General features: G+C 41.6%; 4 non-coding genes across 4 annotated transcripts; 3 read left to right on the forward strand and 1 right to left on the reverse strand.

Annotated features, from left to right (window-relative positions):
- The first annotated feature begins 9,265 nt into the window (after positions 1 to 9,265).
- Positions 9,266 to 9,337, forward strand: Trnaa-ugc. Its single transcript has one exon. It is a non-coding gene; the product is annotated as a tRNA-Ala (tRNA).
- A 1,667-nt stretch (positions 9,338 to 11,004) lies between these two features.
- Positions 11,005 to 11,076, forward strand: Trnaa-agc. Its single transcript has one exon. It is a non-coding gene; the product is annotated as a tRNA-Ala (tRNA).
- Positions 11,077 to 16,915: 5,839 nt separating this feature from the next.
- Positions 16,916 to 16,989, reverse strand: Trnat-agu. The gene has a single exon. It is a non-coding gene; the product is annotated as a tRNA-Thr (tRNA).
- A 5,666-nt stretch (positions 16,990 to 22,655) lies between these two features.
- On the forward strand, positions 22,656 to 22,727 carry Trnaa-cgc. Its single transcript has one exon. It is a non-coding gene; the product is annotated as a tRNA-Ala (tRNA).
- Positions 22,728 to 23,497: the final 770 nt, after the last annotated feature.

Raw genomic sequence — 23,497 nt, forward strand, 5'->3', positions numbered from 1 at the left:
ATTGTAGTCCATGACGATCTCTCATACATTAAAGCTTAAGAGACATCAGTTGGAATGCTCTCAAAAGATTAAGAGGATAGAAATATGTATTTCTATTCCCAAATAATCTTCCTGCTCCTGTCTTTGACTTTGTTTTCCCATTTCGTGGTATGATTTCTGAACCACTGTACCATAGTTGAATATGTGAAGTTCATTTTCTTTTTAACAAACATTTTGAAACACTGCAGTAAAGATTGTGCTAACTTGTAATGTAAACTGGAACGTTTGTTTCTTTGTATTGTACTTTTAAATAGGATAAATCTGTGTTCGTTGCCTGCATTCTGTCTAGCTAATATTCAGAAATGTTTGTATTTAACAGTTTTAAGCTGTGGAAGATTCCATCCTGACTTAAAATCTTTTGCAGCTGTAATGAAAATGTGGGCTGAAAGATACACTCTGAAATGGGAAGTCCCTGCTTTTCTTCAGGGACGATATCAGACCACTGTCCTGTGACACCAGCAGGGAATTTTCAAAGCAGAAAGTTCCAAAAGACGTTCATTCTCAGAACACTGTGTCTTACCGTTGGGATGTATTGCTCTGAAGAGAGGCTCAGGTACTGTTGAGAATCCAATAGCTGATTGTCTTTTCTCAACCACGGATTTGTATTCCTCTCCCTTTCTCAGGTCCATAGTGGAGCTTCACAGAATCTCTTGTCACTATTGTGTCAGGACAAAGTTATCAACAAGTTCCAGCCAGAGAAATTCATCAGTCTGTGTTGTAAAAGGAGTGTGATCAAAATAGGAGCTAGAACACGGTGGTTATTTCTCTGTATCCTGTTAGGGTTCTGCAAACATGGGATAGATTTCACCGACGATATTTACCTCTCATGTTTAAGGAAGAAGAAAAAAGGAAGGCCCAGAACTGGGGCAGAGTATGGTTCAGTGGTAGAGTTGCCTAGTGACAGTGATCCTCTGGGTTCCATTTCAGAACTGTAAAGAAGGAAGAAAAAAAAACTTAGCCTGAAAAAGCCATATGAAATATAGAAGTTCCAAATACATTATTATATATTTTTCTTTGTTTGTTTTGAGACAAGGCCTTACTTTGTAGTCCTGGCTGTCCTGGAACTCACTCTGTATACCAGGCTGACTTCAAACTTACTGAGATCCACCAGTCTCTGCCTCCCAAGTACTGGGATTAAAGGTGTGCACCACCATGCCCTGCTAACTTTGGTCTTAAGGAGTTCCACTTACCCCATCCTGCTGTTTTATTTTCAGACTGTCCTTCAGTAAGCTCACCTTTTTGTTTCACTTTCTTCAGGAGAAATAAAAGATTGAAAATTCGATGTTGTTTCAGTAATTTGTTTTGTGGTATTCTAAACCTTACATGTTCTAGGCAAGCAGCTAAGCTACATTCTAGCTCAAAACTTATAAGGTCTGAAAGGACAGGGCATATGGTGGTATAAGACCCAGTGCTACCCTGTGAAAGGTGGAAGCTGTGTGGATGTATATGTCCATTAGGCCATCCTACAACTCAAAATGCTGTGTTTTTTTCCTTTTAAAAGACATTTGATGTTTAAAGTTATTTATTCCTTTCTGCCCAATAAAGGCACTGTCTTTCACATTTAGACAAAGTGGGAATATAACCTAACACCCTGTAAGGCAATCAACCAAAATGCCATAAACACCAAAGAAAACAGAACTTCAGGTTTCCATGTTGTGTGGCTGTTTTCTCTGAATTGAAATATTCCTTCCAGAAGAGTGTGGATTGATTTGTAAGACAGCAGAAGCAAACAACTTACAAGTCTCAGAAATTTACAGGACTTTTGGGGTGGAGGGACCCTGACTGGCCAAGCTGCCTGCAAGTAGCATTGTGAATCACAGTCCATGCTGTGTGATCTAGTAACTCCTCACCCACAGATCTGTAAGTAACTTCAACAAACACATTGGACCACTACGCTAGACTTGGGTGGAATTGTTTCTTTGGTCTATGGTTAGAACCCTGTCTAGAGTGAACAAACATTTGTTCTTGTCTGCTCAGGAAACATCATGGAGAATTCCTCCTTTTTGATCCGTTAGTTTTAAAAACCAGCACCAAAGCAGTTACAATCTTCTAGGGAGATGGACCAGAAGCACACTTTCTGCACCTGTAGTTTCCTGAGTAGAGGAAGAGTATGGGATTCGTTTTGACCCTCTGTTGTAAGGCCTCCCCAAGCTAAATGTAGTCCACTGCTGAACTCCACCCTAAGCCTGAGCTCTGGCTTCTGAGATCAATGGTTAGTTTCTCAGAAGAATCAAATATTTGGAGATTATTTTACTACTTTCCCTATAGACAAGTATGTCAACAATGCTATGAACAGTCTGAATATTGCTACAGAAAATGAATAATTCTTGTAGTGTTGGTGCTCCTTGGAGAAAATAGAAAAACAAACCAAGATTTTATTGTGAGGAATTTCTGGTAACCAAATTGGTATGTGGGCTTTCTTCACACACAGTTTAGAGATAGTTTTCTGCTTGCCCCCACCTTCTAGCACTTACACACACACACACACACACACACACACACACACACACACACACACTAGCTTGCAGTTTTATGATGATACTTCCCCAGCCTTCCATTTCAGCAACACCTGCAATTTCTGTTTCCTCTCACCTGTTGTACCAGCCCCATGTCGGTAGCCAAAATTGTTAAATGGACAAGGTGTTTCCAAGCTCAAAAGACACTAGGGGTGAATTTCATAAGGTAAACAAACAACAGCACAGACAAATGAAGAAGACAAGACACCTGCAAGGAGTCTAGTCCCAGAATGTGGACTCCTGGTATTTTAGGTTTGAAATTACAAGGCCACATGATAATCACTATAAATTACAAGGGTTCTAGTAGGAAGCTCACTTTTTTTCTTCTTTTTATACATATCAGAAAATGAGCTCTTGCTCTCCAAGTGCCAAAGGACAATTTCAGTTTTCCTTGCCGTCTTCCTGCTTCTCTAGATACCTGTCACCCACAAGTATTTATGTACTTAATTAGCTATTTAGTTTTCTTTTTGAGGCAAGATCTCAAATAGACAAGCCTACCTTGAACTGGCTATGTGATGAAAGCTGACCTTGCATTCTTGATTTCCTGCACCACCACCCCCCCCCCCCCCCCGAGGCCTGCACCATGCCTGGATTGCAGGCAGACATCACCATCTAAACACTTCTCCCCCAAGTATTTCTATCAGTGAGTTCATTGAACTACATCCATAAGAAGAAACCCTGAGAAGAATATGTTTATTTGTTTGGCACATCTGTGAGAGATTTCTTGATTGGATCATTTGAGAAAGGAAGACATGCCCTAAAACTTAGCCACTCTTGATGACAGCCCACAGAAAAGGACATGGAAAAAGGAAGCTTTGCTTTTTGTCTGCTTGTCTTTATACTTGCTGGCAAGTTCATCTGTTTTGTGGCTGAGACACTCCTTCACTGGTATAAGAACCTACTTCTGGGTTGCAACGCAGACTGAAGAGCAGCAGCTCTCCAGGAATACTCTGGGACTCCAGCTCCAGATAGTTACTGTTGAGACATAGAGTTTCGTGGACTGAATAACTATTGGATTCTTGGGCTTTCCATCACGAGACAGCCACTGTTAGACCACTCAGTCCACAGCCTATAATCCACTCTAATAAATCCCCTTATAATATATTACACTCATTCTATCAGTTCTGTGTCTCTGGAGAACCCTCATTAATATAGTTGGTGTAACAAATGGCCAGAAATTTGGTGGCCAAATTTCACCAGCTGGCCATAGATCAAGAACAATATTCTTTTTCCTCCTCCTCCCTTTCTTCCTCCTTTTCCATTCCTCCTTTAAGACTGGTGTAGCTATGCTTAAGAACACGTACTAAAGAAAGCTTAAAAACACAAATGGAGTTTATTTTAATCCTAAGATGCATCATAGAATGCAAAGGTGGTAGCTAACCACAAAGGTTTTTGGATCATTCCCTGCCAGTGGCTTCATGGCAGAGTAGATGTTTAGCATACCCAAGGATCTGGAAACAACTATTATCTGTGATTGGTTTTCCCTTCATTTGACCCCCAGCTTCCTGCTTTTGCTGTCCAAAATGCCCAGCCAAGTGACATTGAGGCATCAGTGAGGAAGCAATTCATGTCCCTCTACTGCTATCAGCTCAGATATACATTCATTCTTTCCAGATGCTTCCAGACACATTAATGGAGCAGAGAGCAAGTCATTTATTACCCAATGTTCAGTTTTTGTTAGCTGCAAACTGGAATTACCATAATCACCTCTCAGGTACAAACAGAACAAAAGAGGCAGAGGTCACAGCTGTTTAGGAGAGGGGTTGCTATTCTGTGTCCCTCCTGAGAAGGTCTGCTGTCTGCAGTCACACGCATTTGGAGCTCCAGAGCCAGGCCTTCGAAAGCTCCCATCTTGGCTTTTTCATGGAAGACCAATGATAAATCTCAGCTGCAGTAGGCTCTGTTTGTTTCTTTGCTTCTTATTTATTTATTTATTTATTTATTTATTTATTTATTTTTATTTAAGACACGGTGTCACTAAGAACTTCGGCCATCTTCTGCCTTGGTCTCCCAAGTGTCTGGATTACAGGCATGGACTACCATGCCGGGTTTAAAATACACTTTTTCTAACCTCCCTTTATCTACTCTCCAGGAAATACCTATCTAACTCTGGGCCATCCCCAAGGCAAATCTCTCTGCAGTGCCATGCCCTGTAACCACAATGCTAAATGGAAATTCACAACATGACACTCCACAAGAACTTGAATCAATGTTTATTTTCAGAGCCGTCTCCACCGTCAAAGAGAAAAATCTGGAACTAAACACCCACAAAGCAGAAATGCAGTCTTTCTTTTTCTACAGGGGCCAAGCAACCTGGAGATCTTCCATAATAGGGGCAATATTAAGTCACCCCACCTGACTGCCCCAAAGACCCAACTGTGTGACCTCTGGGCCTATCAGGATGGAGGAGGGAGACACTGCCTCCCCTGGTCTGCCTCAACTTCCCAAGGTTCCTCTGAGTCCTTCTGGGCCAAGAACAGGGTATGGGGATGGAAGGAGCTCTTTGCTAACAAGAGTTCTGTTGGGTGTGTGTGGGGGGGTATTTCAGTATCAGTGGATTTCTGAGTTAGGAGCCCAGCAAATCTATGTGAGCTTGTTCTTATCTTTTTTTACTTGGAATAAACCCTAATAAAATCAGACGATTCTTTCCCACAGGACATTAGGAAATCCTCTGGCTCCTTCAGGAGCTGCCAAAAGCAGAGGTTCCTCAATCCCATAAGAAAATGCCTCCTCGTGTGTGTTCCCAAGTGCTCAGCCATTTTCTTTCCCCAATTAGCAAGAAAGATGAACTCTGAATATATATATATATATATATTATATAATATATATATATATTTAGGGTTTCTCTGTGGCTTTGGAGGTTGTCCTGGAACTAGCTTTTTAGACCAGGCTGGTCTCAAACTCACAAACATCCACCTGCCTCTGCCTCCCAAGTGCTGGGATTAAAATCATGTGCCACCAACGTCCAGCTGACCTCTGAATAATTTTAAGGAGGAGCTTCATGGCATTTTCTGGTGACGCTGTGCATCTGGTACATGGTACATGGTACATGGTACATGGTACATGGTACATGGGTTCATGCAAACAACCATTCCTGTTTGAATCCCAGTGTTCTGCACCACCCTGAGTGAACTGTCAGTGGAACTAGGACAGCTGAAAGGGAAAAAGCAACCAGCAAAAAATAGCAAAGGGGTCCTGCTACCTTCGGGTTTCTTCAATTGGAACCAGGAAACACATCAGAGTGCCATGTCCAGCTTCTCCATTTCTTTCTACTGTGTCCCTGAAATGTAGAATAGGAGTCTGGGGATGAGGCCTAGGGTCAGAGCATTTGTCTAGCCATAAGAGACCTTGGGTTCCATCCCCAACAACTGCAAAAGGAACCTGCCCATTCTCTTCACAAGTGATCCTATTCTCAGACACAGGTAACACAGACCCCACATTAAGGGTGTGAAAGGTGGGTGGTCCTGCTGTAAAGATAAGACATTAAAAATGCACTGATCCTACAAATGAAAGTTTCAATATTCTAAGAGAATGATTAAAAAAGGAGACGTCACATAGTTGAAATAGCTCAGTTGGGAGAGGATAATGATCTAAAGGTCTCTAGCTAAATCCCACAGTTTGGCAACCTCTTACTTGACAGCTATGATATCTTTAATATTTGTATCTCATAACCTAAAGTATATATTATATAACTATAGATTTCACTGCTTTGAAAATCCAATCAAAGTAATGTGCCAGAGGCCATGTCACAGCAGCAGCAGGTGGCAATTGAGGTTTGAGGTGTCAGCCCTCCAGAAACTCTCTGATGGATGAATCTTGTTTAGGCAAGGCCATGGGGCTGAAGACTCCAGAATGTCTTTTGCTTCTCTTGTGTCTTTACATGTTTGTTACTGCCATATTCCTCTGGTATCTAGCATGGTGTGAGTGGATGCAGGGGAGATCTCCACTGCCTATAATATAATACGTTTATCTCTTGGAACCATTCCATTCAACTGGGCATTTTTATCTGTGGATTGTCAAGAAGATGGTCTCTCCCTAACTTAATAATAATAATGATAGCCTATACAGTTTTAATGAGTAAAAATAAATACAAGGATGTTTCACAATCAGGGCCTGTGAGTTTCACCAAAAGAGCTGCATGGATTGTACTTTGAGTTAATATAAGATTACCTTTTAAGATAAGTAATAAAGTAATTGGCCCTTCCTTTGTAATTGCAAAATGAAGCCTGCCAGTAAAAGACATGAATGACAAGAATAGCTTGCTTGCCCACAGTCAATCTATAACAGCTTGCTTGGGTTATGAATGTGGGCTCTTGGAATAATTTGTTTTTCACCTGTAATATGTAACATGTTTAATCATGTGAAGGATATAGAAAACATGATATTTTTCACTTATAGTCATTCACCTGAAAAACAGGATGTAACCACATTGTAATTTTTATATTGCCTGAAAGATTTTGCTGGAGTATATAAGGTATAATAGAAAAAATTGAGTTAGAGTTAGAAAGAGTTAAAATGTGTTAGAAGGAAAACATCAGGAATGAGAGAAGTAGAAAATGCAAAAGAAGAATAAAGAAAAGGTCTGAAGAAAACCATCAAGAGAGTATGTGAGTGCTTCTTTTCCTAAATCCCCCTCAGATAGAAAAATCTAGCATACACCAACTCTGTGGATTCCTCTCAAAGCACTGTGCTTCTAGAGACTGACCCCCCAGACAGCAGTAGTATTGTGTGCTCATCTCACTCCTTTGACTGCATGTCCCACTAAGAACATCTGTAAAGTCTTAGATGACATAGTGTGAGCTTTATTTAAAGTATCATTTAAAGCTTTTTTTAAACCTAGGATATTGTTAACTTTAAAGATTAAGAAATCCAATGTACTCCACACTATTGCACTTAGAATTTATTTCTACATTGGTATAGTGTATGTGTACAGAAGAGGTGTTTTTTACCAGAAGAATTGTGAACTAAAAAAAATCTATAGAAAAATAATTATACAGTATGCACATGTACTATGGGCTTGGCATTTGCAAGGTTTTTCGATGTGAGCACTCTGGGTTTACACTTTGAGTAAATCCCAGTGTGTGGAAAGAGCCTCTAAAAGCTACTGGAATAAGAAAATTTGTTTAACATCATTGAGCTTTAAACAGCCCCAAGCATATCCTGAGTGTTCTTGTTGATATTTCTTCAGTATGTACCTTTTCCTAGACTGTCTCTATCATACTTCTGTGTTGTTATTCATGAAAGACAAAAGCATCATGGAACAATCTGGATGTGCTTAAATACATTTAACTTCTTGATTCATGAAGGACACAAATGTGAATAAATTATTCCTTCTTACTGTGAGTTCCTAAGAATTCAACTGACAGTTCTCTTCAGGAGTCACACAATACAATGCAGTGTTTCTCCAGACCTTTCCAATATTGTTCTCACCGCGTCATAACTCTAAGAGAACACACCCAGTTCATTCTCATGCCTTTGCATACAGAGACAAACAAGCACACACTATCAATAACTGTCCCTTCAAACACAACCTTGATCTGGACAAATACTGCAGCTCGAAAACTCCATTGAAGCCTAAGTATTTGTTTGACTCTTTCGCTTTTAAATTTGTAATTTTTGATTTGCTTTTCAGATAGTTATAGTAACTGATTCTTCAAAATTTCCATGCGAGAGCCTTGGTAATAGTAACTCCCAAACTGTTATATCTTCTCAACTAACCCTAACCGAAAGAGATATTAAAAAGCTCCCTTTCTGTTCTTCCTTCCGTTGGTATGTCCTGTTGGTTTTACTCAACGAATAAGTGCTTCCAGGATTCTGGTGTTTCTCCCGTAAGTCCCATCTTCAGTTGCTGGGTTTGTTCAACACCTGCTGTATCCCTGAAGTTGTTTGTCGTGGTTTGCCTCTCTGTTGCTGTGATAAACACCAAAAGCAAAAGGGTTTACTTAGCCTTCCAGGTAAACGGTCCATCAACTCGGGAAGCCATGGCAGCTCAATACAGAAAGCTGGGAGTCATGAACTAAACTGAAGCAGAGACCTTGAGGAAGCTGCTTACTGGCTTTCCCTACACAGTTCAGGCTCTCTTGACCGAAAGTAACCCTGCTCACAGAGGCCTGGACACAGCTGTAGTAATTAACAATTTTAAGACAATTCCCCACAGGCATGCCCAAAGGCCTATCTGTTGGAGGCAATTACTCGTTTGAGATTCCCTCTTCCCAGGTATGTCTGTGTTAAGTTGACAAAAACTACAATACTGTTTCACTAGAGTCTGGTGAACTTCTCTTTAGTACTATTAGCTAGCTGTCCTATATTAAGTTAATTAATCTGAAAGCTTAGATTAGGAAAACACAATCAAGTATCTTGCAGAGTGTTTTCTGACGGTGCTTTCTTCCAGCAGCCCTTGCCTTTCACATTTCCACTGAGCAAACAACAGAAATAAAGTCGCCTGGGTGAGAAAAGGGGGATGTTTCCCTCACTTTGTGGCTAGGGGGAAGGAATTCTGGAAGACATCAAGAGAATCCAGAACTTGATTCCTTGCCAAGCGCAGTAGGAGAGGCTTAAGACTCAAAGTTAGGTCCTTGGGTTATTTAACATAGGTTTGTAATCTTTTCCTGTGTTTAGGGTCCTATGTTCCAAGCATCTGGATACAAGGAACAAAGCTGGAAAACAGAATTCATTTCTAGAGAGGCACTAAGGCCCATCCGCTAAGAGCAGGGGGTGTAGCTCAGTGGTAGAGCGCATGCTTTGCATGCATGAGGCCCCGGGTTCGATCCCCGGCACCTCCACTCGAACTTTTTCTGTGATTAAACCTGAGCAGTAACGTTGCTAAACCTGAGCAGTAACGTTGCAATAGGCACAGAAACCCTTTTGAGTGTGGCCTTACTCAAAAAAGCAACTGAATGCAGGCCTTCAGTTGATACTGCCTTACAGTTGTGGCTGCTTAGGAATCCTCACCAAGAAACTGTCCCGGTTACAGGCTGCACCCCAGGATGTTTCCTTCGTCTCAGACTATTTAAACCTTGTGTCAGCCGAGAGCTGTAACAGGCCCCTCTTCCTGCTCGACTTCCTCCCCTTCCTGCAGAGTGAATCAGTTTTTTATTTCATTTAGAAAACTATGCTCCTCAAATAACAAGATTTCCTTCCATTTTCCCTAAAAGTTTTAAGTTTTTTATACTCATAATCCATTTAGGTTTAATTCTCAAATAAGATGTCAGGGTTCAACCATCCATTCATTTCCTCAGACGCCTAAACTTCCAGCACCATTTCTTAGAAGTCTGTTTCCCTCAACAGAATTCCTTCTGCCATTCTGTGTTTTAAAAAGTTGGGAATTTCTGTGTGACTTTTTCTTTCTGTTCTATTCTATCCTATGTATCTATGTCTCTACAGTGACGAAACAGTCCTAGTAATTGCAGTTACGCAAAAGTAGAAATAGAAACTAGCTAGATTGGTCCTGTGTTGTATTACTTAGGAGAATTTCAGCTATTATAATTCCATACACATATTTGAGTTATTATGACTTTCTGTACACATTATAGAATCATCTAGTCTATACAACATATCTTACTGGGGTTAAAAAAAAAAGGTTGAGGGGGTGGGCAGGCGGGCGGATGGCTTAATAGTTAAAGGAAAAAAAGAAAAACCAAAACCTCTGAGCCTTGAACATTTTCATCAAGCACTCTATCATTGACACACATACCAAACTCTTGCCGGACTTTGATAAGAATTGTATTAGCCCGGCTTATGAAGAGTTTTGTGTGCTGAATCATGCAAATTGTGGACAAGGTGCATCTATTTTCCTAGACTTCTTTTATCAGTGTTGGCTACATTGTTTGCTTTTCAGAGTATGTCTCATATGTTGTCACACTGGCATACAGATATTTCTCTTTTGTGAGAGAGTATACTTGTGATTTCTGCCTCCGCCCCCGCCCCCGCGTGCCCTGCACATCTTAGTCAATTAATTGCGGTCAGGTGCTGTACACTGAATCATAGCCGCAGCCCTGTCAAAAGAAAAGGGTTTAGTTTATTTTCCTTCCAGGAGCTTTATGGAATTGGGTCTTAAATGTGCTAGACTTAACTTTTATTTTTAGTTGATCCCCTACGCTCCCTCCTATATCTACATTTCTTAGAACAGTCATAGGCTCCTTTTTAAAAACATTCCTGGCACTCCCTTTTGAGACTCATCGGCAGACGTAAGAAGGGAGATTCTGAAGACCCACTTAAAGGCTCTTATTTTGGGATTTTTCCTTGGAGGGGCCTGGGATTTGCTGCCTTGCAGAAGGTGACAATTGTGGGAAGACTCTGAGGTCTTTAATACAGAACACCTTTCTCTGTCTAGAGCCGACGACAATTCAAAACTTCAAAAACAAGATTTCAGGGTGCCAACTTAGAGCTCCAAGTTAACCACAAAGCTATAAACCATAATATGGAACATTCTAAAACAGTCGTCGGTGGCGGGGGTGTAGCTCAGTGGTAGAGCGCATGCTTAGCATGCATGAGGCCCTGGGTTCGATCCCCAGCACCTCCATCTTAATACCTAACTTCGTTGTGCTTCTTCAAAGTCTCAGACGTTAGACTATCTCACAAACGTATGTTTTCCTCCTGTTTTGTGCACATTTAGCTGTGCTTCTCCCTCTCACAGAGATGTCGACCGAAAGAGAGAAAGATCTTTGGGAAATTACTTTAGACTTGGCCCCCAACCCCCACACCACTCCCTCCTGCCCTGGTACAATGAGCAGACCCAAATGCAGAAGAAAATGCCCCTAAGCTCTGCTTTCCCCATCCTCACCACACAGAATCTTGATGGATGTAAAAAAGTCAACCTAACCACAGGTCCCGGTTCCCTCAGTCCGTCTTTTCTTTCACTTGTCCCCGGGTCCCTCTTCTCCTTCACCTCCCCTACACCGAACGAACAAGACTTTTCCGACACATATCCAAACTCGGTGAACCAGTCTTTTCCCTGAGACACTAGTCTTAGGATGCTGCCTCAATGAAAGGTGCTTCCTACATCAGTTGAGAAAATTGTTTTCTGCGATAGGAAGAGAGACTGGTCTTCCTAACGCTATGGCAGTAGTTTGAAATGAAAGAAAACATTAAGACTCACCAGGCCATCTGAGGAAACTCGAAGTTTTGGAAATAGCAGGAAACATCTATTCTCTGTACCTCTCTGCTAGCTGCAGTTGGAGAATCTTTTGTTCAGGAGCTTGGGAACTGGGAGTGAGGAGGTTATTGGGAAAGTTTAATTCACTTTGCTGTTCTCATTCGGGATCTGAAATGTCTCCCTTATATTTCTGTGTGTGTCTCAGAAGCAACTACAACACTCCCTAGTGAAGGCTGCCCCAGGTTTCTCCATAATGCCTTTTTGGCATGTTTGAGTGCAATGACTGGGGCAACATCAAGTAAAATTTTCACTTGGTGTTTGTTTTTTCTCAATTTGGGGAGTGGAGAAAGCCCTGAGCGAGTGTGTAAAGAAGCCGATGTGTATTGTTTGACACTGGGAGGGCATGCCTTATGGGTAAGGCTTAAGAGGATGGCAAAGCCTTCTCTGGTCCTAGTGCAAATATTGACAGCGTGTGCATACACGGGTTTTACTAACGGTAGATCAGTGTGCGCAAAAACTAGCCGCGGCAGTTGACTCCTCCAGGGTGCTTACAGCGGCCGCTTGCCTAAGACACCTCCTACTAGGACTACATAACTCTTCCCCTGTGCTGTTATCAACTCGTTTGGGTTCCCGGTTGTTGAGAAGTAAGTGTGCTCCGTCAAAGCAAGCACAGCCCAGGGGATGCCAACTTTTCTGCACATGTGTCTGTTTGCCTTTCTCTCGCTACCTATCGTCAGCCACTCAGGAGTCAGCATCTAAGTCAACTATCATTGTCTAAGTTCCCCCGAGGCATCTTTCCTGTTTCTGTTCTGTTGTGCGCGTGCGGGGGAGGTAAGGGGGGGGGGGTTTCTTAGCAGTTCTGCTGGGTTGATAGCCTGAAGCTGTGGTGTGGGATACTGATGTGATGGTGTGGGAATTCTTCAGTTTAATAATACTTGGGATTACCAGGAGGTCCAGTCCCCGGCCACTGGATTTGGCTTTATCCATGCTAAGACCCCCAAGATCCCCAGATTCAGTTATTCCTTTGTCTTGGAAAGAGTGTCCAAAGTATTGGCTCTCTGGAGACTTACAGTGGTCTGAGTTGTATTGCGTGTGGAAACTTCACTCCCACAGATTTTAATAGCTTGGGAAGATTCTTGGGAATTCTTGGGAAGATTCCCCAAAGTTTGTTCCACATCAAAATGGAGAAATTGTCCAGCATATTGTCCTCTCCCTAAGGCCGGCAGATCTCACTGAGTTCAAGGTCAGCCTGGCTTACATAGTGAGTTCCAGGCTAGCCAAATGACAGAGAGAGACCCTGTTTTAAAAATAAAAGTAAGATGACAAAGAGCAAGATGGGAAGGATGCCCTCAAAACTTGGCAGAATGCAAGACAGGCAGCAGTAATGGTCTCTGCTTTAAATTCTCTATGCTGCTTTCAGGAAGTGAGACTTAAGGAAAACGAAAGCTCATCTTCTCATCTTTGTCCCCAAATAGTTTAATCAGCAGATTGACCTCTGAAGGGGTAGGCAGAGGTGGCCGGGTAAACTCTGTCCAAAGACTGAGTCATGGAGGAAACTTATAATTGATTTCTAATCTACTCTGACCCTTTAAGATTCATAACACGCTGCTGGGTTCTACAAATTCAGAAAATTTGATGCTATATTAGAAGCTTGACTTCTCCAACACTGTACTAGAAAAGATGGTGTCTTAGTTTGTGTTATTATTGGTATGATGAAATATCATGACCAAAGTAATTTTGTGGGGAAAGGTGTGGCCCTCCCTTGAAGGTTTCTTCACAAGAGGGTTTCAGGGGGAAAGAAAATTATCAAATTCCTTCAACCTCAAAATTTTGGTTTAGTTTTAAATTTTATTAAATTAAATTTTTATAACTTAACAATTTTCTCCTTCTCCTGCTGGTCTCAAATAGGCTAGGCAAGTGTCCTGTCATAAGCTATATGCACAGCCCTCTCATTATCTAAACAAATGACATTCTTGCTTATTGGGGAAATGAGTCCTACCAATGTTTATCTCCAAAGCCCAGTGGATGACTTTGCCAAAAACATAGCAATGGGAAAACCCATGAGAGACGTATATCAGGTATTTAAAAGAATAAAACCATGTAATACTTGAATTCTTCATAAACTGCTTTCAAAGAAAGAAGGATTGAGTAAGAAAGTCATAGAAAACACAAAGCAGGTAGGGTTGGACTGTCTGAGGCCAGCACCACCGAGGTAGTGACTGTTCTGTCATGGAATGGCTTCTAGATTCCTGTAAGTGACTGCCAACCTCCACAGACTCCCAAGTCTCTTTCCTATGATGTTATTGGAAATGATTTAAAACCAAACAAAAGTGTTTTTGATGCTGGGGGTTGAACGTAGTACTTCATACTCAACACTGAACTACACCCTCAGGCCTCTCTTTACTTCTCATTTTGAGACAAGTTCTCACTAAGTTCCCAGACTAGCCTTGAACTCACTCTGTAGCCTAGGCAGATCTTGAGTTTGCAGTCCTCTTGTGCCAGCCTCCACAGTGGCTGGGATTATAATCTGGTACCAACCAACCTAGCTAGTCAGTAATGTTGTGCCTAAGGTTATCCTGGTGAAGGTAAGAAAAATTAAAGACATTCAATTCTGGTTCCCCTTACTCAGCTCTTGGGAAGACTTACTTGAACTGAATTCAGAAGAATGGTGTGAAGGGCGAGAAATTAGTTTGAGCATAAATTTTGGACCTTTCAGATTATGGAGCCAGATCACTGATTTCAGTCCAGAGCTGACATTATCTGGAGTTCCTGTATATGAGCAAGTCTGGCCACATCTCTTCCCTTGCAGACATTTTTCCCCCTTTGGAACTTGGAAATCTACACATTCCTTCAGAGAAGCTGTTCTCTCATCCTGCCATCCTGATGCCAGGATGGTCGCTGTGTATTCCACCACCTTGTTTGTATGAGACAGTTATGTGTAGCTCAGGTTTGCCTCCAACTCACTATGTAGCAAAAGATGACTTTGAACTAACTCCCTGATCCTTCTGCCCCTACTTCTCCAGTGTTAGGATTACAGGTATGGGCGTATCCATTCCTTCCAACACTTTCACAATTGATCCCAACTGCTGTCAATAATGAGTGAGGGACTGAAGTAGGAGGAGCAAAAAGCAGGTGGTTTACTCCTCATTCTATAGTCACACAGTTAACAGAGGCACAGCCAAGTGTTATCAAAGATGGACTGTGCAGCATCCCCTTTAGTGTGCTGGGAATTGAACCCAGGACCTCTCATACTGAAGGCTGCACTCTACCACTGAGCTGTACTATCAGCATCATACTTTCAGTATTTTCCTTTTCTATATTCCAGGAAGCTGTGAACAGGGACTGAGGGATACATACATCCCCACACATGTGCTGACGGAGCAAGGCCTGCAGGCACTAAGAACTAGAGTTGATACTGATGCATTTAAAGACAGTCTGTTCATGATGAATTTACTTTAGATATGAGCAAGGAAAAATGTGATTAACGACAATTTAAAGATGGGAAACTTGGGCATTTTATTGAGGTATATACAGTGTTGATGGGAACGAACAAAAGCAACATGGAGTCCAAGCTCACCATGGAGTCCAAGATCACTTGACGCCCGTATGCTTAGCCTGCAGTCTACCTCTGAACACAACCAGCTTGATGCTATTTAGCAACAAATGTGATTGGTCTCGATTTTGTTCTCAGGCTTGGTAGGAAGGTTTTGGATTCCTGATTTCCAAAAAACAAAAAACCCAGACTCTGTTCTTTTTCCGCCTCCAAGTATGCCATTAGTTGTGAGTGCTACATTGGAATACATCATTCTTCCTCCCATCTGTCAGTTCATACCAAGGTCTGCTCTTGTGATTCCTTGAGATAGATCCCTTCCTCCCATTGGGAGGGTACTGGGATGTGCTGTTTCAATGATTCTTCTTTTGGTTGCCTTTAATTCCATGTACAAAATTGTCAGCAAAACAAAAGATACCAGAGAAACAATAGTTTATCTACAGCCATGTATCAAACTACTGAAAATCAGGCATTTGAAAACAAAACACACTTGTTTCATAAGCTCACAACAATCTGAGCTGAAATTTGGGGCATGGCTACACTGAGCATTTTCTTTGTAGCTGGCTTGGGCCCCAGTGCTGCTGCTGCTGCTGCTGCTGCTGCTGCTGCTGCTGCTGCTGGTGTGTGTGTGTGTGTGTGTGTGTGTGTGTGTGTGTGTGTGTGTGTGTGCATGAGTACGCACGTGTGCACTCGTGTGTTCAACTAGGCCTCCCTCTTTTTATGCTCTATCTTAGGGTTTCTCATAGTTGATGGTCACTTACCATTTAGACTTGTTGTGAGGATACTACTCACTCAAGAGCCACTGCACAACCTCTAAGAAAGATTTGTCCCTTAAGTTAAAAAATGACAGAAAGCTCAGATTCTAACTATAGCAGTGAAGTCCCAGGAGGTTTCCAGCATCACATCTCTGTTGAGACTCTTTGGGGAAGGATCTAACAAGAGAGAAGTTCACACACACACATCCTCAGAAATAAATGAACACTGGAAACTTCTCTTAGACAGAACTAAGGAACTGAGAGGGAAGTTCTGGGAATCTGCAAGGGGCCTCCCATTAGAGTTACTGAGAGGACTTGAGGCAGAGTGTTGGGCCAGAAGCTAAATTCACTGATGCAAAGGGACTAGGAGGGAGGAAGAGGGGAGAAGAAATCAAGAAAGAACTCAATTTTTGTTTGAGTGATTAAGAACTGAGATTTCATTTTGCTCTGGGCATACAGAGCCTGTACACAGGCTGCTGGCCCCAGTCATATTAAATCAATATTCATAATATTTCACTACAAGTTTTCCGGCATTTCATTAAAATCCGAGTACAAGGTTTACTGACTTTCTGTGGATTTCAGTTTCTCATTCCTAGTTCTTTATATGAAATTATGACTAGAATAACCAAGAAAATGCTGAGTGGGAAAATCCCAGTGGAAGGTCTAATGTGGAAAGCTTTTAACAAATCAAAAACAAACAAACAAAAACAAAAAACCCAAAACAACAGCAAAACAAAACGCCACCACCACCAGGAAACACCCTCAACATCTGGACAGCACTGAACCAGCTTTTGCCTTTTCCTTGCAGTGATGTGTTGGGCCCGATGATTGAAATTTGGTTTGTTTTTTGCTTGCAAAGTCTTCGGTTGATAACAGCTACAGACATAGTGTGTGGCGGGACTGGTAGTAAAACAACACCATAAAAACCCAACCCAACTTTTAAAAACTGAGCTACACTCTGAGGCTCTGCTGGGATTCGAACCCAGGATCTCCTGTTTACTAGACAGGCGCTTTAACCAGCTAAGCCACAGAGCCCATGTGGGAGAGGGTAGTTCTCTCTTAGGAGAGAGTATAGGTAGGTAGGCAGTGCTGTGGACAATCACTGTAAGTACCTGAAAGTTAAAAGGGTACTGTTCCTCAAGTACAGGTGACGACAACAGTGACAGCTCAGGTTCCTTGGAGATGCTGTGTGGACAGTTTCCTATCCAGTTTCTGTGGGCCCTTTGAACTGTAGTGACTGAGCGCTGCTTCTACTGGTTTTCAGAGTCACATATGTATGCCTACCACATTCTGTTATTTTTTCTTATCAATGAATGTATAATTAAAAGAATAAAATTGAGCTTTGTTTGTCAAGTTCTTTACTGAATTACAAATATCTTAATCACTGAGCCCTGAGGTGAATCATCAGTATTTCAAAAACAAAAAGGCAAAGGAAGGAAGAGAAGATGGAAAGGAAAATAATTACTGAATTAGAAAATCATTTAAAATCAAACTATAGTTTTCCTGCGTGAAGACATGAGCATCAGCGCACTGCATGACACCAATAGTACAGGGGGTTGTTGTAGTAAACATTCGGAATTCCCATCTCGCAGAGGAATAATCTCATAATCTGATTTGTAAAATTGGCTTTAAAAATCAGATTTGCCAAGACTCAGGAATGAACCAAGAACCTTGGGGTCTTCCCCACAGTGCTCTTCCAGCTGAGCCATCTCCGCCATACAGGAGAGAGCTTTTCCTTCATTTCTTGTTGTCAGTTTTTCTCTCCCTTCCCGTCTCTTTTCTTTTTCAAAGTGTCGTTAACTAATGCACCTAACCTTCCTATTCAGAACGACATGGAGTCTTCTGTTGAGAGCCCCACCTGGCGGTGTGGAGAGGATGGCTGGATGAAAGACGGACAGGAATCCTACGCGCCTTTCTTATCCTTCACATCCTAAAAGGCATAGCTCATAAAATTAAGGAAACTGAAGAAAAAAATCTTGAGACTCACTTTTCTATTCATCTAGGTCTTTAGTCATTTATAATCTTCAAAGATGCTGAGGGTTCACTGGCAGTACAACTTTGCTGAAAGAAGATATATGTAAACATTACCAGCCCGAGCATCTGGCACCAAATCGCAAACTTACACAAAAATAACCATTACCAAAACCCCCAGAAAAATTAAAAGTGACACTTTTTTTTCCCCATCACGACCACATCTCCCCACAAGATTTTTGTAGTGGAACTCACTCTGTAGACCAGGCTGGCCTCCAACTCAGAGATCTACCCACCACTGCCTCGGAGGCATTTGGAATTTAAAGGCCTGCACCACCACTGCCCAGCTCAAGATTTTGTTGTTGTTGTTGTTGTTGTTGTTAAGAAAATAAGATTGTACCGGGCGTTGATGGCTCACGCCTTTAATCCCAACACTTGGGAGGCAGAGACAAAGAACAACCTCCAAAGCAATACAGAGAAACCCTGTCTCGAAAAACAAAACAAAACAAAAAGAAAATAAGTTTGCAACATTTTGATTGGTCCATTTGTTAGTCATTCAAAGAAACTGTTTTCCATGATATGGTAATTAAATTTGATTTAATTGCAGCAGCCAAAGGAATGTATTTAAAGACTATTAACCTGCTTAAAACTATTAGCTTTTGATAAGACTATTAACGTATCAAAGAGTTGAGGTTAATGGGTAAGACAGCAGGAAGTAATTTCAGACATAAGACATAAGATTTGGGGTGACTTCCCCGGTGTTTAATTAATACAGGAAGTTGCTAACATTACTCCAGAGTTCATTTAGAGTCAATGACAGTTCAAAGTAATGAAGAGCAAACTGCATGAATCGATATAGTACAACAATAGATGAGGAGACTGTTTAAGAAGTTAAGAAACAGTAATTCATGAAAGTATGAGGTAAAATCTACTAACACATACTATTAGTGAGAGTAAAATTATGAGTGACAAAAAGGTTTCATTGAGGGAGGTTAAGAACTTGTGAAAATGTAAGCAGAAGGTAGTTTGTGGAGATATTTGAAAGTATCGTGTTATTGAATAATAACATGCTAAGGATCATCAACAGTGAATTCATCTTACTGTAGCAGACCAAGCCATTGCCGTTTTCATGTTGTCAGGCTTAGAAAATGAAGGTACTTTATCTTTTCCTCAAACCTCATTGTACTCTCAGTTTTTCTAAAATACTTTCTCCTCATTTAGACGATAGGCAGAAACAATTTTATTTCATAAACTGAGTTGTATGATCAAACTTATATGGGTCCATCAAAGTTATTGTTAGGACCACAAGCTAAGACTGCTAGTAGGGAATGATCGAATCATCCAGAAGTACAAAGCAAATGTTCCAACTAAGTGTGGCTGTGTGGCCAGACCCTTCTTTGAGCTTCCACAATACTCCTGGTTGCCATCCTTCTCTCCTTCCCCTCCTTTCCTCATTCAACTACTCCTTCTCTTTCCTCTCCTGGCCCCCCCCATAAAGCCCTCTCTCTCAACCACTCACTGGAAGGACTCATAGAAGGAGGAAGTTCACCACAGAGGGAAGACACATATGTTGAGAATTCTATAAGGCCATTATGAAATTCAAGTGTGTACACATATGTATAAAATGTATTTTAAAGTATCATTTTGTGCATGGTAAGAACATATAATTTGCCAAGTTAAGTAAAATGTCTAAAAAATAAAGTGTTATACCTCGTGAAAAAAGTCCAAGTTTATATCAAGAAGTAAAAAATAGCTTTTTACATCTCAAAGGGGTTAAGAAATATGTTAAGAAAGATGGCCGACATGTAAGTAAACCAAGAAGTTCGGATGAAAAATCTGAGCCCAAGGTCTTCAGACTAAAAGACAGATTTGTAGATGGAGAAGCTGGGGATTGAACCCAGGGCCTTAACACACTAAGCGTGACTCTCCTGACTTACACTAGCAAGGTCAAAACTTGCTTCACAGATGCCCCAATGAGTTCTTTCTATCTGTGAGTATTTAGAACCTAAAATATATTGGGTATGTAGATCCTTTTTACACAACTTTGTTCTTTCTGAACCTGCTAGACTGTGTTCTATCTTAATCCCACACCAAGGAAAGGCTAACAAAGTCAAGGCACTAATCTAGGTGCTGCATTCTTAGCCCCAAAGTCAGCTCCCAAGATGATGCCTGGAGGGCACTCCCATTGACCCACTGAAGGCATCCCTAGATACGGTAATGGTCTTCAGCAACTTGATACTTCTCTATAGATTTACTCCTTGGAACCACATTTATGTCTTAACACATTAAAAACTGACTCAACATAGGGAAAGGGAAACTATTTTAAACTTGACTACCAACAGGGAAAAAAGAAACCTAAGAAATCCAGCACTAATCAAAATACATTATATACAAGAATGAAGTTGCCAAAGAATAACTAAAATATTTTAAAAATATGACACAATAGAAAAAAAGAGGATGAGTCCAAGTGCAGATTGAATTTTGAGTTATATTTGATATGTAATTTTAATTGTGTGTGTGTGTACATGTGTGTGTGTGTTGGAATGAAGCTGGTGTTGGAAGCCAGTGTTTTCACTGTGAGAGAGAGTGTACTGGTTGGTTTTGTGTGTTAACTTGACACAAGCTAGAGTCACCAGAGGAAGGAGCCTCAGTTTAGGAAATGTCTCTATGAGATCCAGTTGCAAGGCATTTTTCTCAATAAGTGATCAATGCTGGAGGGCCCAGCCCTTGGTGGATGGTGCTGTCACTGGGCTGCTGGTCATAGGTTCTCGAAGAAGGTGGGTTGAGCAAGCCAGGGGAAGCAAGCCAGTAAACAGCTTGGCGCCATAGCCTCTGCATCAGCTCCTGCTCCCTGGATCCTGTCCTGTTTGAGTTCCTGTTCTGACTTCCTTCAGGGATGAACAGCAATGCTGAAGTGCAAGCCAGATAAACCCCTTCCTCCCCAAAATGCCTTTTGGTCATGGTGTTTCATCACAGCAATAGAAACCCCAACCCTAACTAACTACACAAACTTTCAACAAAGGCAAAGAACAGCTCTATCCTAGCTTTGTCTACTAAAAACAGTGCATGAACAATTGCGCACGGGCAATGGGCAGATCTAGTTTTAGACATTAATTACTTAGTATGGATACCACTAAAATGAAACCAGTATTCTGGGAGAATTTGTTGTTGCAAGAGGGGCTAGGACAGGGAAAGTACAATATGAGTCTACAACATCATTCTATGCCAGAATATAAGGAGATGCTCAGAAAATAATGGGATGCTCAAAAGGTCACAGGATCTACTGTATATTTTAGAAACACCAAGAATGAAGTCAGTTATTGAACAATAAAAGACAAAGATGTATAAAATACAACAAGAATACCCAAGTTTACATTGATCTGAAAGAGAGAGGAAAGGAAGAAAAAAAGGGGAGGGGCAAGTTTTTCTTATGATACTATGCCAATACACAAATGTGGAAAGAATTTTGACCACCATGCAGCAATAGGTTCAGAGAAAGTTTATTTTTGCAGTAAGGGACATTGGGCCAAGCAAGGGCCTCATGAATGCTAGGCACGCACTCTACCATGGAGGTATGTCCTCAGCGGCAGGCAAAATCTATCAGTCAATTTCAAAGCTGTAGATTAAAGTTTCATTTTTGAAAGCCATGTATGTGGTTTCAGAGAATTTGCCCATATAGTTCTGGTGGAACTCGGCTATGAAGGAACAGAGACAACAACCCAACTCAGAAGCGGGGCTGTTCGGACTTCAGACCAGTACACAGCACACATGCCTTAAAACTTCAGAGCCAGTGGAAGTTAACAACACGGGCTAATTCATGACAACTCTTAGTTTGTTTTATTTTGTGACAGGGACCAGATTCTGTGGCCCAAGTTGGCCTGGAACTCAGTATGTGGTCCAGTCTTCTTCAAACTCAGCAATCCTGATGCTCCAGCCTCCGGAAATACCTTCACCACCACGCTTTGGGTATTTGGAATATAACATTTATCAGGTATGAATGAAGAGTTTTTTTTTTTTTTTCTTTCTTTCTTAGCTTGGGGCTTGTCTTATTGTCTTGAGTTTTTCACGGGCTGCTTTTTAATTGTAATGAAGTCCAATAAATTAATTAACGAGCGCTTTCCGGGTTCGTGTCTTTGATGCTTACTTCTACTTCTGAGGAGCCAGTGTTCTCTGCTGAACTGAGAAACTGAACCTTTGTATCCGCAGCTGCTTCAGCGGAAATTGGGCTGAGGTGGCGTTTAGTGACTGTCGCTGGCGGCTGCATCCAGAGTCCTTCATCGAGCTACAGGATCCCTGGTGACGCTCCAGTGGGCTTAGCCCTTGCCGATGTGGACAAAGACCAGGGCAGATGTTCACGTTTTCATTTTATAACATTTCCACAGTTCCTTCTCAGGGCGAGGCCAATCTACATTTGTAAATTTGGGACTTTGAGTCGCAGAAAATGCTCCAGAATAGGCGGTGTGGAATCCCTCTTCCCTCAATCCTTCCTGCCTGTGCCTAGGTTGCGTCTTGGTCACCGAGAGGATCCACAGAGCGCAAGCTTTTGAAACTGTTTTCCTCTCAGCGATTCTGAGACTGAGGTTTGTTGGGGTTCCAGAAGGAACTACTGTGGTGTAGCTGAAATTGATCACTAGTAATCTAATAGTTCCTCCCCAAAGACAGAACAGTAATGCATAATACACTGGAGCTTTTAAAAGATAGGAATTGTGTGCGACCACTGAAGTGTACTGGGGGATGTAGCTCAGTGGTAGAGCGCATGCTTCGCATGTATGAGGCCCCGGGTTCGATCCCCGGCATCTCCAGAAGGCTTTTTTTCTCATAATAATATACATTTAAATTTGTTCCCCAAGATAATTTCTGTAAGTAGTCAGTATCCTTATGTTTATTTCGTTTCTATATGACTATCTAGACACCACGACCTTCCTAGATAAAGCTCTGAGGTATTTGTTGGACAAGTCAGAAGGAAAGCATCGGTGAGAGCATCCTGAAGGAAGAGCACCCTGCCAGTTCCACCAGGGGATACAATCAATAAAAATAAATGATTCCAACTTATTTTTGGGAAATAGTGGGAATGGGAGAGGTACTAATATCATCTATTGAGAATTGTACATAGGAATTCAGGTGTCCCCTGAATAGAGAATCTCTCACACATTAGAGGTACTAACCAGTTACCATTTTATTTCTCACTGTGACTTCGACCTTATTAACTAATGTCTCAGTGTGAGAGATCCAGAGAAATGGTGGAGCTATGCCTGAAACCCCAGCTTCATAGAGGCGGAGGCAACAGCATCGAAAGTTATTGAATAATGAATGCCTGCCTGAACCACCTAGAATGAAAGTTTAAAAGCCAGGTGAATGGTGATATGGTCCACAGGCGCTAAGCTTACCTATGTGGAAGGAGGCTATAGGTTCAGGCCCCAGCAGCAGCATCTTAATGACAAAAGACAGCTGTAGAGCAAGTCATGGAAACCCATAAAAGACTGCCGTCCTGAGAACCTGAGTTTGGATTCTGGACACTGAGTTACTCATTTTTGGGCTCCTGGGTTCTGTGTTGTAACCGTTGGGGAATCAA

This window comes from Cricetulus griseus, chromosome 3, assembly GCF_003668045.3.
Source record: "Cricetulus griseus strain 17A/GY chromosome 3, alternate assembly CriGri-PICRH-1.0, whole genome shotgun sequence".
In the NCBI taxonomy this organism is placed as follows: Eukaryota; Metazoa; Chordata; class Mammalia; order Rodentia; family Cricetidae; genus Cricetulus; species Cricetulus griseus.